Source organism: Hyposmocoma kahamanoa, unplaced genomic scaffold, assembly GCF_003589595.1.
Source record: "Hyposmocoma kahamanoa isolate Upper Pololo Valley unplaced genomic scaffold, ASM358959v1 211, whole genome shotgun sequence".
NCBI lineage: Eukaryota > Metazoa > Arthropoda > Insecta > Lepidoptera > Cosmopterigidae > Hyposmocoma > Hyposmocoma kahamanoa.
Window position 1 is genome coordinate 1,013,647 of NW_020653732.1, and position 17,251 is coordinate 1,030,897.

The 17,251-nt window shown below is 35.3% G+C and overlaps 1 protein-coding gene across 2 annotated transcripts in view; it reads left to right on the forward strand.

The window, feature by feature from the left end:
- The first annotated feature begins 7,510 nt into the window (after positions 1–7,510).
- Positions 7,511–17,251, forward strand: part of LOC113227560 — a 59,033-nt gene continuing 49,292 nt past the window's right edge. The window contains exon 1 of one of the 2 annotated variants that reach the window (XM_026460510.1): positions 7,511–7,628. The gene's annotated coding sequence lies outside the window, so the exon portion shown is untranslated. The remainder of the gene's footprint in view (positions 7,629–17,251) is intronic. The other variant, XM_026460511.1, reaches the window with a different exon arrangement.

The following is a 17,251-nucleotide window of genomic DNA, read 5'->3' on the forward strand; positions in this document are numbered from 1 at the left end:
CAATGCTGCTCAATTAACGTTTAATTATTTATTATTTGGGTTGCATCGTAATTACATCTTAATAAGGACAGGCGTTCGGAGCTCCTTTCTATCTATATGGAAAGTTCTTTGGAAAATTTTATGTTCTAAATATTCGCCATTGTTATGGTCAAAATAGGTAGGACTTCACATCGTCTCTTTCTTCGAAACAACTCGATACCTCCAATGAACGCTATAGAACTTCATTTCTCTGTTTTTATACCCTTTTTTGTTTCTTTTTTTTTTCACAAAATTCGGGGAGTAGGTATAGTATTACTATATAAATATGGCTGTTTACAAAAATAACAGAAAATGACCAAAAAATAAAGTTGGCGTGGTGGCATTGGAGGCATCGAAATTATTTTTTTTATAGTACGCCTGGTGGTAAGCGACACACCTGTCCATAACAGTATACTTATGATATTACATGAAATACATATTATGTAAAATTTTACAACTCCCCTATTTAAATATAAAAATTTGTCGATAATTTCGTTAGTACAATCTTTTAACCTCTCTAGAAAAATCATTTTGCAGTTATGACCTTATTACATGGTGTGATCTCTTCGGTATAGTTTGGGAGCCTCAAGTCCCCCATTTTAGGTATTCATTATATTCATTATTTTTATAAGCCTCGCTTTTCAATGAACAGCTTTTGTTCATGTAACAACATTAAATGAAAGTGTAAAATAACACCGAATCAATGTTTATTTGTTAGAAATGAGCGGAAAAACAATTTAACAAAAATCAATGTTTTTTACGACAACGTGCGAAGGTTACTTCATTACACTGCATTTGCTAGAGAAGAGTTAAGCATATCGATAAAAAGTTTTTGAATTATCGAAAACTTTTTATCGATTTTCGATTTGAATCGATTATTAGTACTAAATTATTAATGAATAGATATGCTTAGTGAATTGTGAGTGTATTCATTGTTAAAGTATGAATTTTTTATATAATATCAAGTGACGGGACGAACAAGTCGTGCGCCTGATGGTAAGCTATACGCCTGTCCACAACAGTCGCAGTGCCACTCAGAGCTTTAAATCGCAAAGATTTGAGGTGCAATGCCACCGTCACCTTGAGACATAAGTTGACAAGTCCAATGTGCTTGTAATTTCACCAACACCTTTAAGAACTGGAACACAGTAATGCTGACATTCCTGCTTGGCGGCAGAAACAGGTATTTTTTTTTTTTTATTTTTTTTTTTTATACCTGACAGGCAAATGACTCCACTCCACCTGATGTTAAGTGGAAAGTGGTATCCAAACGCGATAAGGTAAGATGGCAGTCATTCCCTGGATGAACCCTTAGGGTCGTATTCTAGAACTCTATTCAATGCTCAAGTCAGGATTGCACTGGCAACACAAGCACTGGAAATACGACCCTAATGGCAGGGACTTGAGTATGATATCAAGTGCTTTAAACCATACTCAAATCCTGACTTGAGCATTGAGTAGAGTTCTAGAATACGACCCTTAATCATAATTAATGAATTGACGTGTTAGTGTTTTTACTTTTTTAAATGTATAATAAAAAACACACTTACCAATTATTTACTTTATTTACTATTTACGGCAAACTCTGAAACTTTCACCTACAAATTTAATATATCTAATATATAAAATAATATCTTGGTGGGGATTTTAGGATATCCAAATGGAGCGTAGGGCGTTAGCGGTTCGGAGTAATATGCTTGCCCACAGGTTTGCTCGAAGCTCACATGAAGTTAAAATAACGCTATTTAAAGCTTACAGCCAATCTTTCTCGAGTAGTAGTCTGTGGGTGAGGTATACGAAACGTGCCTATAGCGCCCTGCGCGTTCAATATAACATAACTACGCATATAGAGTGCTGATGGCATTGCCAAAATATCGCAGTGCCTCGGTCATGTTTGCGGAAGCTCACACGGGCAGCTTTCAAGCCGTAATACGGAAAAAGATTGTCTCGCTGTTGAGTCGCGTGAGGCAAAGTCCCAACAGCATTCTAAAAGCAATATCCGGGAGTTTTGACTGTCCAATAGTAAATTCTGGATAGCGCAAACAAAGGGCGTAGCCTAATTTACAGTGTAGTTATAAATTAAGTCTGCGCTGTATTATACTAACCTTGTTTTTAAATTCTCGTACTAACATACTATGGATATTTGTAATGGTCCGAAATAACGAATTTTTTTTTTTCAACAAATCCTAATAGGTACTGCGTTTATGGAGATTTGAAGGGCTTTCAAAAATGTTCACTATAACAAAAGAAAAGCAAAACACGGTGTCATTTTATCATTTGCATGACCACTAAACAGCTGCCAAAAACACCTGATAAATAATGAAAAGATAAAGCAATGTCAGTTATTTTTTATCAAAAATTTTGAAAACCAATTGGTTTAAAAAATATTTAACACTAAATTCAAGATAACGCGACAATTACGTTAGATAAAATTCCAACTCCGAAATTTAAAAATATACAATTTTAAAATAAAGAAAAATACAGAAGATGTTACAAGAGACAGTGCCAGTACAAACATCATCATATCTGCCGGAAGACGTCGACTGCTGAACATAGGCCTCCCAAAGATTGCCAGATTAGCCGATCGGACGCAACGTGCATTCGTCGGTTACCCGCCGTCCTTACCAGGTCATATATTAAATAGTATGCAAATGTAGTAATACAATGTCAATTAGACTACGACAATTCCAATTCCAATTTCTTTAAAGTGGCTCCATCGATTTTCACGATGATATGTGGGTAATGGGTACCACAAACTCGAATTTTTTTCCGAAACGTTTGTTCGTATTTTTATTACATCGAAAACCGAATTACAACGAAACCGTTGTTTTTTAGGATATATTGGATGTTTATAGCAAAGACACGATTAGGTTCGGTTAAGTTAGGTTTAAAAGAAAAAACATTTTCCTCTCAAAATTACTTTCGAGGTTATGAAAATTCGCGAAAATTCGAGAGTGACGCCACTCACTCACGTCACTCATCCCTCTATCGGAACACGTCTCTCCTGGGCACGACCTACCTTGGCAAATTTGGAAGTCCCTAAATAGGCTGCGGACCCGAGTCGGCCGACACGGGTGGGGTTACAGCTCGAAGAGCGCATGTCCGTGTGGTGTCTCTCCCCAGACAATGGCACATCTTTTGTCCTGCCCTGCGTGTCCCTACACCTGCTCACGCGAGGACCTGTACAACGCCGCTGATAATGCTATCTCAGTCGATAAGTACTGGTCCTCACAAATATAAACGTCAGAGTCGTCACGCCAAGAAGAAGATGAAAATTCGAGCAAACTTTATTTCAGGAGAATGTCATTTTGGAGTACTGATAGGTAACCATGATTCTGCCAATGTCAGGTTTGGAAAAGAAACTTTTACTTTGGTGTGACTATGTGGGGTAGGAAAGCCGGAGACCCGTTGAGTCACTACCGCAATAATAGGAATGTCACAAATTAATTTCGCCAAGAATGTAAATCCTTTGATCAACTTAAACTTTTGTATCTATGGCTCCGTCGTTTTGCGCGACGATTTCGCCAACGTCAGGGTTAAAAGACATGTAGTGCGGTGGTGAGATAGATTGCCGGTTATTAAAATACTTAGGCGGTTATTATGCACATTGACGGTTACATATATATATATATATTTAATGACATTACAAAAATATAATTTGAGGGCTAATGTTATTTTCTTTCTTTTGGAAACATTTTAGGATGTTTTATTTAGCGGGAAATAAGAAATAAAATTGTTTAGTAAAAGAAAGTTATGCTTCGTTTTCGTTCAGGAACAAACTTTTGATTGGGATCAACGTGGAAAATTATCATGGAGGATGGAAAAAGAAATAAAATTATACGAAAGATATTGGGAGAATACGGGGAGAATGAAGAATATTCATTTTTCTAAAAAATTAAGACTTCAAAAATGCGAATTTTTCTTCGACTCACCATTAGTTCGGACAGAAAATTATGAAATGAATGTGGTCCAGCGGAAGCTATTCGGAGTTGGTTACAGATTTATGTTATTAAGCTTTACAAATTCGTATAAAGTGAATACTAGTGGAGAGTGTGCGTTGGCTAGGAAATAGTTGATATCTATTGGGCGAGGAATATTGTCGGGAAGCAAATCGTAAAGTGGGAAGCTTATTAGGGGGCAGTTAAAAAATAAGCCTTCTAGAGTGCCTTCCTCTAGTCCACATTCGCAGAGGGAGTGATCACGTATTTTAATTTTGGCTAGGAAAACCGGGGAGCAAACGCGACCCAGTCTCAGCCGGATAATCATTGATGAACAAGGTTTAGATATGTGTTTGTAGCGGAAGAACCAAGGTTTGCATGGTATATTTGGTTGGAGACAGCCAAAGTGTTTACCTTTTAGTTGGAAAGTTTCGTCCCAGCTTCTGAACAATTTTGGTTTGGCCGAACAACGTAGATCTCGGGAGAAGCAGCCTGAGTGGTCCGGCAAGCCGGATGAGATAGCGTCCTTTGCAAACCTATCTGCAGTTTGATTGCCGCCTATCCCTTTGTGTCCAGGGATCCAGGCTAAGGCTACGTCGATATTAGATAAATGACAGTTAAATAATAGTTCTTTAATTTGGAAGGTGATATGGAAGCTTAGAATAATAACACATAGAATGATAGTTTCATATCAAACGAATTGTCACAAGTGAGGCAAAAATCAAATTCATGTAGGCTAGTTTTAGTAGTAGGCTAATTTTCGGTTTTAGTGAATATTTATATAAAAATACAAGATGAAACGCGTTACTTCCTTGTGGAATGTAATGTTAGTATCTATTTTATGTTTGTCTGACGTATTTTTACATTCATTTACCGCACATTTCGTCATTTTTAGCGAAAATTCTTGATCTGTTCGCGGTGCAAGTTGACCTTGAGCACTGAAGGCCCGCCCGCTCGTGTAGGCCCTTTGGGCGCGCTTCAATTTGCCTCACTTAGCGTGAGCGGACTGGGTTTCTATGCGTTATTATTCTAAGTATGGAAGTTATTTCTTTAGTGGAATAGTAACTTGATAATATCTTGCAGGCAGCTACTTAATCCTCTGATAAAATCTTACATTTTATTTCCTGTGAACTATTTCGTGGGTATTTGTGGAAAATACCCTTACAAATGGTGACTTTATTGACTTTTTGAAGTATACACTTTTTTGTATCAGTTTTTTTGTAACCTCAAGGTAGACTTTTCTTCTCGATTCCATCCACCTTCGCTCTATAAAACGGTGCATTGTTTCATTGATTCAATGTTACTGTAAAAGCCTATTATTAAATTCTATACATGAATTTAAACGTACATTTACTAAGAATTAGGACCATTGTTTTGATTCCTCGAAATTGCCTTATTTAGACATGTGTATTGTTTACCGTTTTTATAGATACGAATATGATGTGTGTCGAAAGGGGAAGTTTGCTAAGACGAGTCAGAGGAGAAGCAGGAAAAACAGTTTTGCTAGATGTGGTCCCGATATTTACTATTAAGTAACGATGGTCTAAATAACATATTAAATTAATTTGTTACACAATAGGATGTATGTACATTATTAGGTCATATAATCCTGAAAACAGGCTAATATATAGTCTAAAACAAATTATTCAAGAATATAATGTTTTTCAACTCAAGCCGACTATAGTTGTCAAATTTGAAAATTGCCCAGTGGTTTATGATCTGTGTCAAATTCACGGATATTATCACGAAGAGTGTGCGATGGAATTGCACGATTTAATTCCGCCTCTTTCCATCATCGGGGGACCAGACGTAGGCTTGGATTCCACCCCTATGTTGTGGATATTCCAAAGATTCGCACGAAGCGTTACGCTTCCACATTTATATGGCGAACGGCTGTCTCTTCAAATGATCTTGGACCTTTTCAAGGCGAGAGTAAATAGGCATTATTTAGGTGTGCAAGCTCCATCGTCGACCTCATCGTCACTTTCCATCAGGTGAGATGGAGGTCAAATGGGCATTTACAGCCACTTAAATTTAATTAAAAAAATTATCTGCCTGTTCTTATTTCATTCCCATTCACGCGGTACGGAATAATGTTTTTTTTTTATAACATCAAGTGACAGGACAAACAAGTCGTGCACCTGATGGTACACACCTGTCCATAACAGTTCCAGGGCCATTCAGAGCTTTAAATTGCAAAGATCTGAAGGGCACTACCACTGCGCCCGTCACCCTGAGACATGAATTTCACCAGCTCCCTTATCCTTCCAAACCGGAACGCAGTAATGCTCACATTACTGCTTGGTGGCAGAAATTATCATGATGGCAGCACTTCCCTGGACGAACACTTTCACAAGGATTTTTAACTGCTGCTACTGCATGTCGTTATGTTACTAATCCTAACAATTTTGAAGAATTAAAAACTGTCGTTCTAATAATTGCCATTTTTTAAATTAATTTTAATTACAGTTACAATTTAAAAATTACTTCACAGATTTGGTTTCGCCAGCTGTCGGCGAGTAGCATAAACATATTCCCATATCAAGTTAACATTGACCTGCTTTTGCCATCTAGCGTCGAATAGCCGAACTCGGTTCTATTTATAAAACTTAACCTTGTTGTCTATGGATTTTGGCACAATGTCACCTAGTGTTGTAGCCATGAAGTGTTGAAATACTATGTGGGCGGAATGTACTTAAAATCGCTGTGAAGAGTAAATATTGATTAACTTACTATTTACGATTAAAGGACTGTTCACAATTGCTATGAATTGATTCACATTACAACATGACGCGTCCGTGGCACGGACTGTAATGTGAGCACTCTCCAGTGTGTCGTACGCGCCCAGTCTTTCTTTTTTTACGATTGTGCGGCACGGATGCCTCAGACACGGCTCGCGCCCGGCATGATATAATGTGAATCATTCTTAATTATTGTAAAATTCTGATATTCAAAATTTAGACCCTTTGATGGTAAATTTGAATTACACATTCCTTCAATGCTAAAATGGAATGGTATCATTATATTGTAATGAATAATATACATAAGGTTGAAGCATTGCATATATTATTTTAAATCCCTTTGATTGTCATATTTCTACTTTTTTAAATACTTCAAGTATTTAACAAAATATACTAATCAAATCAAATTCATTTATTGTTTTCAATGTGATACGTATCTTGATGGTAACGTATACCAATTGGTCCTCCGTGCACATTTCGTCATGTCTGATTTGTAACATTTTTGACATGCAGTACATACAATAATTTAATATAAACAACAATTTAATAACTGCACGCGAAATATAGTATTTCTCTTTCTTTTAAAAAGTTCCCAAATAATTAATTTTTAGCGCCAAATTGGCAATACCATGTTGAATTATCGGCTATTCGAGCTCTAATAGTGCAAACCGCGCTTTGCTCAAGGTCAACTTGTACCACAAGACATTGTTATTAATCACTGTTACATCTCAATCATGTGACCGACTTACATACATCACTACCCGCGAACTTCAGTTTTGACAGTTGTAATGTAACCAGTGGTCATCTAATTTTTTGCCTCCTTGCATTTTGATACCAAAATATAAGTTATTCGTAAGTGCTATTACGTGAACAAGATGAAAATACGAACCTACGCACATCTTGAACGGTGGAATGTGGCCCGCTAGCATATGTGAGTACTCTATAAAAGCATCAAAATACCATTGCAATGTCCTTATTTTTAACTGATTAAAAAAAACTGTAGTCAATTGGCTGTTAACCTTTTAACTAAAGCTAGAGACTAGTAATTTGACGCTATGCCGTGTTTAATTTTATTACGTTTCGGTTCGTCGCCGAATACATTACATTCCCATCTCTAGATTCCTTTTTTAAATTTCGGATTTGGAACTTTATCTAACGTAATTGCCGCGTTATCTTGAATTTAGTGTTAAATATTTTTAAACCAATTGGTTTTCAAAGTTTTTGATAAAAAATAACTGACATTGCACGGGTAGTGTTATTATCTTTTTATTATTTATCAGGTGTTTTTGGCAGTTGTTTAGTGGTCATGCAAATGATAAAATGACACCGTGTTTTGTTTTTCTTTTGTCATAGTGAAAATTTTGCAAGTTATTCAAGGTAATGTTTATTTTTCTGTTTATTTTCTAACTTTAAAAACTTATTAAGTAGGGTATTTGGGTTAGATGTAGACTTATAACAATGTTAAACTACGTGAAAACCAGTCACCATCTGGTATCTTAGAAATTTCCTTTAGCAAAATCCTTACTTAAGTAATTTTGGTGGTTTTAACACATTCAATAATGCAGAATTTAGCCAATAAAAGCTCTTTTTAAAATTTACTTTTTTCCTTCTTATAATTCAGTTTTAAAATATCAATATCATAAGTCCAGAAATATATCTATGTTATCTAAATTTACATAATGAATAATTTCAGTAGGTAGATAAAGAAGAACACAACAACACTAACACCATCCATCCACAAATACCTATTAGTAAAACTCATAGACAAAGTATAGCCATTTCTTTTTATAGGCAAATGATCAAACCGTACAGCCAAAAAATATAAATGATTTTTTTTTCATAGGACAGAATGGGTAATAATTACATTCTCAGAATGTCTAGCATGCTTGCAACTCTGAAATCCATAATTGTCTAAACAAAACAGGTGTTTCTACCAAACTTAATTCAGAAGACTCAACAGGATCAATGATTAATTAAGGGCAAATAAATAGCTGTGTACCTTAGACTTAGAAAAATAAGGATACAAGCAGGCTTGGTCTACAAAATTTATTGCTAAAAACGCTAAAAGAGGAAATTTAAAGGAAGGTTGTAACAAATAATAAAAACATATAAAAAAAAAGGTATAATTATTATAAAACAGTCCCTATAAAACTATAAATATATGCAATATATGCAATATGCAGTATGCAATATTCACCCCAAAAGGGCTTAATCAATGAGAAGTTTAACAAAATTCAAGAATCTGTAAGTCGGGTGCTATGGACACACAATATAGATAACCACAAAGTGCATCGAAACTCACGATACAAATAAATGTAGGCCATACAATTATTTCTCCCGGCCAGGGAACCAAACCCGGGATCTCTGTGTGGCGGTCCAGAATGGTAACCGTTCGGCCACGGAGGAATTAGAGAATAATTCAAAATTTACAACTTAGGTCATGAACCAGAAAAGTGGACGATAAAAAGGTGGAGTGACAGTAAAGGAGCATTATCACAAGTCTTCATTATCTTGGACATGCTGTACCTTGTACTCGTCTCGTGACAATAATTTAGTCTTTAATAATTTTTCTAGAAAGACGCACAAATAACCGCAAAAATTGTTGTTAATATTATAAGAAAATATGCTTCACCATAGACAACAGCACTGTGGCTACGTTATTGAAGAGAAAAAATACAATAATTGTACATCGGAAAAATTTCATATATTTCTTATGATTTCATTTATTGGACGTATTCTAGTCATGCAGTTAAAAGCAAATTGTGGAATTTATTTTTTGGCCCACAGTGTCATCTTCACTGGAATGACCGTCTTTCAATCAAGGTCCAATAAGACCATGATTGGTGTGTGTGTTGATTGTTATGCCTTGGACAGACAAAAAGATAGTTACTCAAGCTAGGAAGCTAGCCCTGAAAACACGTTCCGTGTAAACCAACTTTGATCCTATTTTTAATACTAACTAATCAAATTAAACGACATTCAGTAAAATTAAATTAAAAAATGTATATTGAAAATTGTGCTTTATAAGTCTGCTTTTAAATACATCTTCTGCTTACATCTATTTTAAATACATTGCTGCTTTTTGAGAATAATGCAATCCAAAAAAATTTCCTTTTTGACTTACTACTTATTACTCAGATTTGTTCAGAAAATGTAGGCTTTTCCCAGATTTCAGTAGTTAAAACATCGAGTATATAACCAGAAATAGAGACGAAACATAAATTTAGTATGGATATGCTAAATCTATGAGACGAAATGTCATTTAATTTGTTTGAAAACTATTCTGCCATATCATTACTGTGACAACTGCGCTCCGATTGGCTAGCCCGAGTTCGAAACAATTGACGGGTGTCGTCAATGGGTGTCGTCAACTGTTTCACTTCAAAACGACCAGTTAACTTGAGCTTTGCTATAATGGACGAAAATTGCAAAATTACATATTTAATATTTAATTACCGATGAAATGTGATTCCGTTCGTTTAGTAATTAGGTGTTTTGCTGTTTTTCTCACACCACCGAATAGAACAGCCCGGCTAGAGATATTATCTTTATTACAATAAATAAAGAATATTTTTTGGAATATACGGAGACGTACACACAGGTCAGTAGTTAGCCTGTCTATATTTCAGTCCAAATGAGAGTTGATATTTCTATGAGCTGTATCGCTAATGGGTCATTCCAGCGAAAATGACATCTCGATTCAAAAAAATAAATTACGCAATTTGGTTTTAATTGTATGACTAGAATACGCCCAATAAATCAAATCATTAGAAATAAATGAGATTTTTCGGATATTGTACAATTATTGTATTTTATTCTTCATTAACGCAGCCATAGTGCTGTCGTCTATAGTGAAGCATTTTTTCTTATAATGTTAACAACAATTTTCGCGGTTATTTGTGCGTCTTTCTAAAAAAGTTATTACTATCAAAGAAAATACAATTTATGAATTTTAAAATAGTGATAAGTGTTTGCATGGAAGTATATATGGTGAGGAGTTATTAAAGTTTCAATAAATACTAATTTCAAGTCCCACCCGTCACAATGCAACATATATACTTTTATTTTAACCAATAAATATGCAATCTATAGGCATTTACTTTTGTAAAAGTAACAATTATGCTAAGGGTCATTATTTTGGCTTATTTGGTCATTGTGCACGTAAATAGGAATGTAAATATTAAGATTTGAGAGTGTGTCCCACCCGTCACAGCGAGGATACACTTCTGAACGTTTTTTCTTTGAATAAATGTTTGTGTTTTTATTTTAGTTTTTACGATGTTTACTAGATGTAACAGTTGCTTTAATTTCGGAGTTTAACATTGATGTGTTAAATTGTGACGATTGGGACACCATTTTGTGACAGGTGGGACAAGTTACATTTGAATACATAGAATTTAAAAAAATACACTGTTCATATGTAGATCCATCATTTGCAAGCAAATTATTTATAATTCTTCTCATAATTAAGACGTTATAATACATAAAAAAGACAATTAAAAAGTGACAACATTTTTCTTGATGATTTTTAGTATCAGGAAATTCATGAAAAGTTTGTCTCCACTAGTTTTAATTACATATTCGTGCAAAACTTCTTAAATTCGATATATTTTGATGTGATACATAATCTTCAAGGATGCCGCAGAATTTTGCAAATTTATTAACGCATTTTACATGCGTGATTTTGATTTCGTGTCGTCATAGATAGTGCTTCAATAAAAATAGTGGGATTACCCTATCAGTTCTTTAACTCTGTTTTTTTATGCTAAAAAGTCTTAATAAGACAAATATTATAGAATATTTGCTTACTAACGATGGATCTCATATTAAACAGTGTAATTTTATTAATTCTGTGTATTCAATTGTAAGTCGTCCCACTCGTCACAAAACCATGTCCCACCCGTCACAACTTAACATATTAATTTCCTTAAAATTTATCAAAGTTAATTAAGTGTATATATAAATTAGAACTTTAACATTCAAGTTATCTCACATGAAAAACTTGCTGAACAAAATTTTGATAGTTTGTCTTGATCTTGGCAATGAAGCTATCAACTCAAACAGGCGGCTGTCGTGAGTGTCCCACCCGTCACAATTAGAAAATTAAAAGTTTTTGGTATAAATAATGTTATAAATGTATGTAAATAAATAGTCCCGGTTGAATTGCATATCTGGCTTCATGATATTTTCATTTTAAGTCTAATTAACCAATGAAGAGAAATTACATAAAGTTCAAGAAAAAAGGAGTCAAAATGTCCCACCCGTCACTTTGGAATGGCCCTAATGTGTTACCAGGAATATATGGCCCTAATTTCGTCTCTACTTCTGATTATATACTCGATGAGTTAAAATAATCACATGACTATGTTGGGATGGTCTATGGTATGTCAATTAAGTCAAAATAATTTCTCAGTTTTTTTTTAAACCACCTTGACGAATTAGAGGTTTTTGAGACCGGCCTCTATTGTACAAAGCCACTGATATGTAATTTCAAACTTACACAAGCTCAAAATTTTGTATCCACGCAACAACTTTATGCTAACATTTCAAAGACAATAATTTGGAATTGATTTTGAATTGCCACAACCCTAGGAAAAATAAAAGGTTATCTATGAGAATGACAAGTAATCCCGATACAATAATAATAATGTGCCAGACAATTACATCAATGCCTGATCTGAAAATTCACTCTGGGGCACTTCCTAGAAAAGAACTAATTTAGAAAAAATCATTTCCCGAATTGGTTCCTTAGCGGGAATCGAACCCTGGACTTCATCATCCAGCGCCCACAATATAAACCATTGAGTCACGGAGGCCGTGGATACCAATAAAAATTTTGAGTTTTGAGTTTTGTCACAAGTGCCACCTTCAAGCTCTTTAATATTTTGCATTTCCAACAACTCGCCGAAGACATAAACACTTGGTGCTTCCAGAATTTGTTTTATCAGCCCAGCGCATGTGGTGCCTTTGGCTCCTTATACCTGATACCAACGAAGAAGGCTCCTCTCTATTCATCGACATAGAACTCATGATTTGATTGAATTTTTTTATCCTACACACAATAATAAAAACAATTGAGTTATGCTATAATTTTTGAAAATATCACAAATTATCTATTATTTAGGCGATAAAGAAATCCACAAACTTTCTTCAATGACAGTTGTTAATGTTATTTATGAAATACGTTGACCTTAAGGAGATTCTGATGAACGGCTGAGTTCGCAAGGATCCTCTGGGAGATAAAGCTGGGCGATACTGGTGGACTGAATGAAAATAAAGAAGTTACTTCAAATATATATATCTAGAAATCTGTTGAATAAGAAGCTAAGAAACTTTATAACATTATTTTTTATTATTTGAAAAAAAAAAGCTCATTACACTGATTCATTGAAATGATTTTTGGAAGACAGTGGAAATGGTCACTGGTGTTGTCCACAACAAAAATTACCCGTATGGAGATTTAAAATATTTACTATTTTATGCAAATTTGTATTATTACCTGTATTAATTACTGTCATGAACTTTTATGTTTTGTATTGGACAAGATCTATTGCATTATTTAAGGGAATATCAAACTCAATTTCCCTACCAGTATCATCACACGCGTTAGGGTGTCTTTAAATTTGAAATACCATTTTTGTTTTTATAATGTATATTTTGGATCTCACTTCATCTCAAAGACACCATCCTGGTATCCCAAATGCCTGTGAGCGGTGATAACGATAAGCCAAATCTGTAGAGCCCATCCCCACATCCTTGGTGCCTGACATTTGAAGACCACGCGAGCATCACGTTCGTTCCTTTCTCGAACCTGTGAGATGGGGATCTTATAGGTTACTCGGATTTAGTAGAGGCGTAGGCTGGGGCTCCACGCCTATGTTGTGGATATCCCAAAGATTCGCACGAAGCGTTACGCTTCCACATTTATATGGCGAACGAACGCTATAACTTGGGCCTTTTCAAGGCGAGAGTGAATAGGCATTATTTAAGTGTGCATGCTAAGTCGTCGACCTCATCTTTTGCTTTTCATCAGGCGAGGTGAAGGTCAAATGCGCACTTGTTATCTTATTAAAAATGTGGAACAGTGTCCGTCCTGAAATAGTCAACGAGCTCTCAAAGGATGGCAACGCATAGGCAGCTCCGCTGATGTTGCAGATGTCCATGGGCGTCGATTACCATCTCAGAAATACATCAGTTAAACTCTATGTTTGACATTTTGTTAACCGTTAACAAATAAGTCACGAATCGACTTTGATTCATGTGGTAAATTATCATATGAATTGGCTTTCGTTACTTTCATAATCTTTAAATTTTAACTTAACCACTAAAAATTATCTGATAATTTATTATCATTATGATATGCAGTTTATATTACGTATATTCAACAGTTATTGATAACAATATTATCGATAATTGAGTTTAGGTGGTAAGATTGTGGATTTAAAGGTTACCGAGTTTATAAAATCGGATTCTTATTATTATACATACATATCATCACGCCTATCTCCCACCGGAATAGGCAGAGACTGGACCTTCACCTGCTACCTCCTGACAAACCTCTTTCACTTCCTCCACTCCCAGCAGTCTTCATACATGCCTGTTTATTATTGTTTTTTTAACCCAGTCTTTTTTTAAGGAATACCTCTTCCTTATTAACACCAGTTGCAATACTATCCCTCTGTCAACTAATATTGTCGTATCTATTGGAAATTAATCTTTTTTTTCTCAAACATGCTCGGAAAGTTTGTCATTTATGGACCGTGCGCCTTCTTCCCGGCCAAGGCCTGGAAAGTGGGTATGAAAATCCATTACTTTCCACTTCTCTAAACCTTTAAATCCACCTACTAATAATGAACTATATATATCATTGCGAGAATTAAAAAATCTACCTGCCTACTTTAGAAAAAAAAGTAAAATGCGGTAAAATAACATTTCTTTTAACGATTGCCCTAAGATGTCCAATATTACTTTTAATATTAATGAATATACTTTAACTTTTATTATTTCCTCACATTGTTTGAGAAAAGCACTATATAGAACTCGGCGGGAACGGAGATTGTTTGACATATATTAATACAACTCATACTCTTCCAGCAATCCCTTACTTCCCGGCAATTGCAATAATGTTCTATTTTCAAACAAACCAAAGTTTCGGGTCCTTTATTAGCCTCACGGTCACGGTTAACTGAGATGGTAACGTTAGTCCAAATATCAGATACGGCACGTGACAATCTCACCAATATCCTGCAGGCTTTGCAAGGATGAAAACATATTTTATCGCTTCTTCGATTCTATCAATTTTCTCTTGAATATAGACGTTACGTTACGACACGTGCGAGCTTGATGATTACGAAAGTAGAGTCGTCACCCACACAAATGTTAAACGAAGACAATTTGTCTAACCGTTCTGGTTTGACAGCCATATTCTGTGTATTTTTAATAAATTTGTTTAGAGAACTGTACGTACCAAAGTTTGAGCAGTCGAGAGAATATCGAGTTCTTATATTTCCACGATTGTTACACGTAGAAAGTGAAATTATTTCTTCGCGTGTATTTGTTTTTTCAAAAAGAACTATGTTTCGGGCCCTTTACAGGGGGTCTACTACCGCATTCTCCGCCCGACATCTGCCCGGAACAATTATTGTAAAATAAGTAATACCCGACCAAATTTAAAAACGCACGGTGCGAATGAAGATTCATACTTGACTTTGTCTTCAAATTTGTCGAGTATTATTTCATCATCATCATCGTCAACCCATTTATATATCCCACTGCTGGGCACGGGTCTCCTTTCAGACGAGGGTTTAGGCCATAGTCCGCCACACTGGCCCAATGCGGGTTCACACATTCGCCGAGTGTTGTGAACCTTCTTCGACGAGCAGGTTTCTTCACGATGTTTTCCTTCACCGAAAAGGTCATGATAAATTTGCTTGAAGGCTTGAAAAATGCTTAAGAGGTAGTAGGTCAAACCATTACGCTAGCACGGCTTTTTTATCACCACGAGTATAATTTATATGTTAGTAATTGTTTCTGACGGATCGGACGAGAACGAGAATAGGTCCACTGGTTCCATGGTCACGACTGACTGAGATAGTTAACTTATGTCTAATGTTAATACAAACAACTATTTTACTATATTAATACGGTTACATAAGTTAGTAATTTAAATACATAGTTCGTCCAAGAATGTACTGCCACCTTACCTATTTCTGCCGCCAAGCTGTAATGTCAGCATTACTGTGTTCCGGTTTTGAAGGGTAGGGGTGCTAGTGAAATTACGGGCACATGGGACTTGTCAACTTACGTCTCAGGGTGACGGACGCTGTGCCCCTCAGATCTTTGCTATTTAAAGCTCTGAGTGGTTCTGGACAGTCCCATATCTTTACATAAGTTTTGTTTAAAGTACCCCTCACTATCAACCGCTTGGTTATCAAAGTCAAAGTCAAAGATTATTTATTCCATAGGTAAAATAAATTTACACTTGAAAACGTCACATTTAAGCTATTGCTCGTTTACTACGCTGACATCCCTGAGAAGAACGAGCAAGAAACTCTAGGGATTGCTCTTTTCAAATAAACTTAAATGCTATGGAATACACTTTGAATCAAATTTGTGTGGATTCTGGAGCCGTGTCGTCTTTCCACACATCTTTATCTAATACGTAGTCTTCAATTTTGTAATATGATTTTTCGATCAAAATATTTTTAATGTAGTTTTTAAACTTAGGACATGACAAACTTAATGTATGCTCCGGAATCTTATTGTAAAAACGTATACAGTTCCCCATAAAAGAGTTGTTTACCTTGGTTAAACGAAATCGTGGTACCATGAGTTTGGACTTAGCTCTAAGGTTAATATTATGGATATCTTCTTATGCATTATGCAAGTGCACTATAACCTGTGCGAGCGAACCCGCACAGGGACCGTCTAAGTCAGGTCCTAATCCCCTGATCAGATAGATTGCACAGACTTCATCTGTCACAAGAATAGTGTTTTATGTACGAAATTACAGTAAACACATGGGAGTTTTCAACTTATGTCTCAGGGTAATATGATCGTTCGAATTTTCGGTGATCGCGACTACCTGCATGAGTTAAACACAAAATTTTTGTCGTCCAAGTACATAGAAACTGTATAAAAAATCTTTAGTATAAAATTTTTGTTTCACTATAGTTTTAAACCTCGTAAATGGCAAACTTTGAACATCAATCGGAATCTTATTATAGAAGTGTATTATATATACATTTCCCCTTAAATGAGTTTGTGACTTTGTGAAAACGACTGTCAAGAACAGCTAGTTCATTTTTATTCCTCGTATTAATGTTGTGTCTGTCACTATTTTTTCATAGAAAACTTTAAAATTTTTCTGAACATAAATAACATTTTCACATTGACTTACAATTATATGGACGATGGGTCTAATACAAAAACCACGAAAAAAATGTCCCAAGTCAACCTATTTAAACGTAGTGACATGTAAAGGAATATGAAAAAGCTAAAACGTTGAATTTAAATTGTAATGTCATCGCAGTACTGTCTAATTTTGCTTGCTTC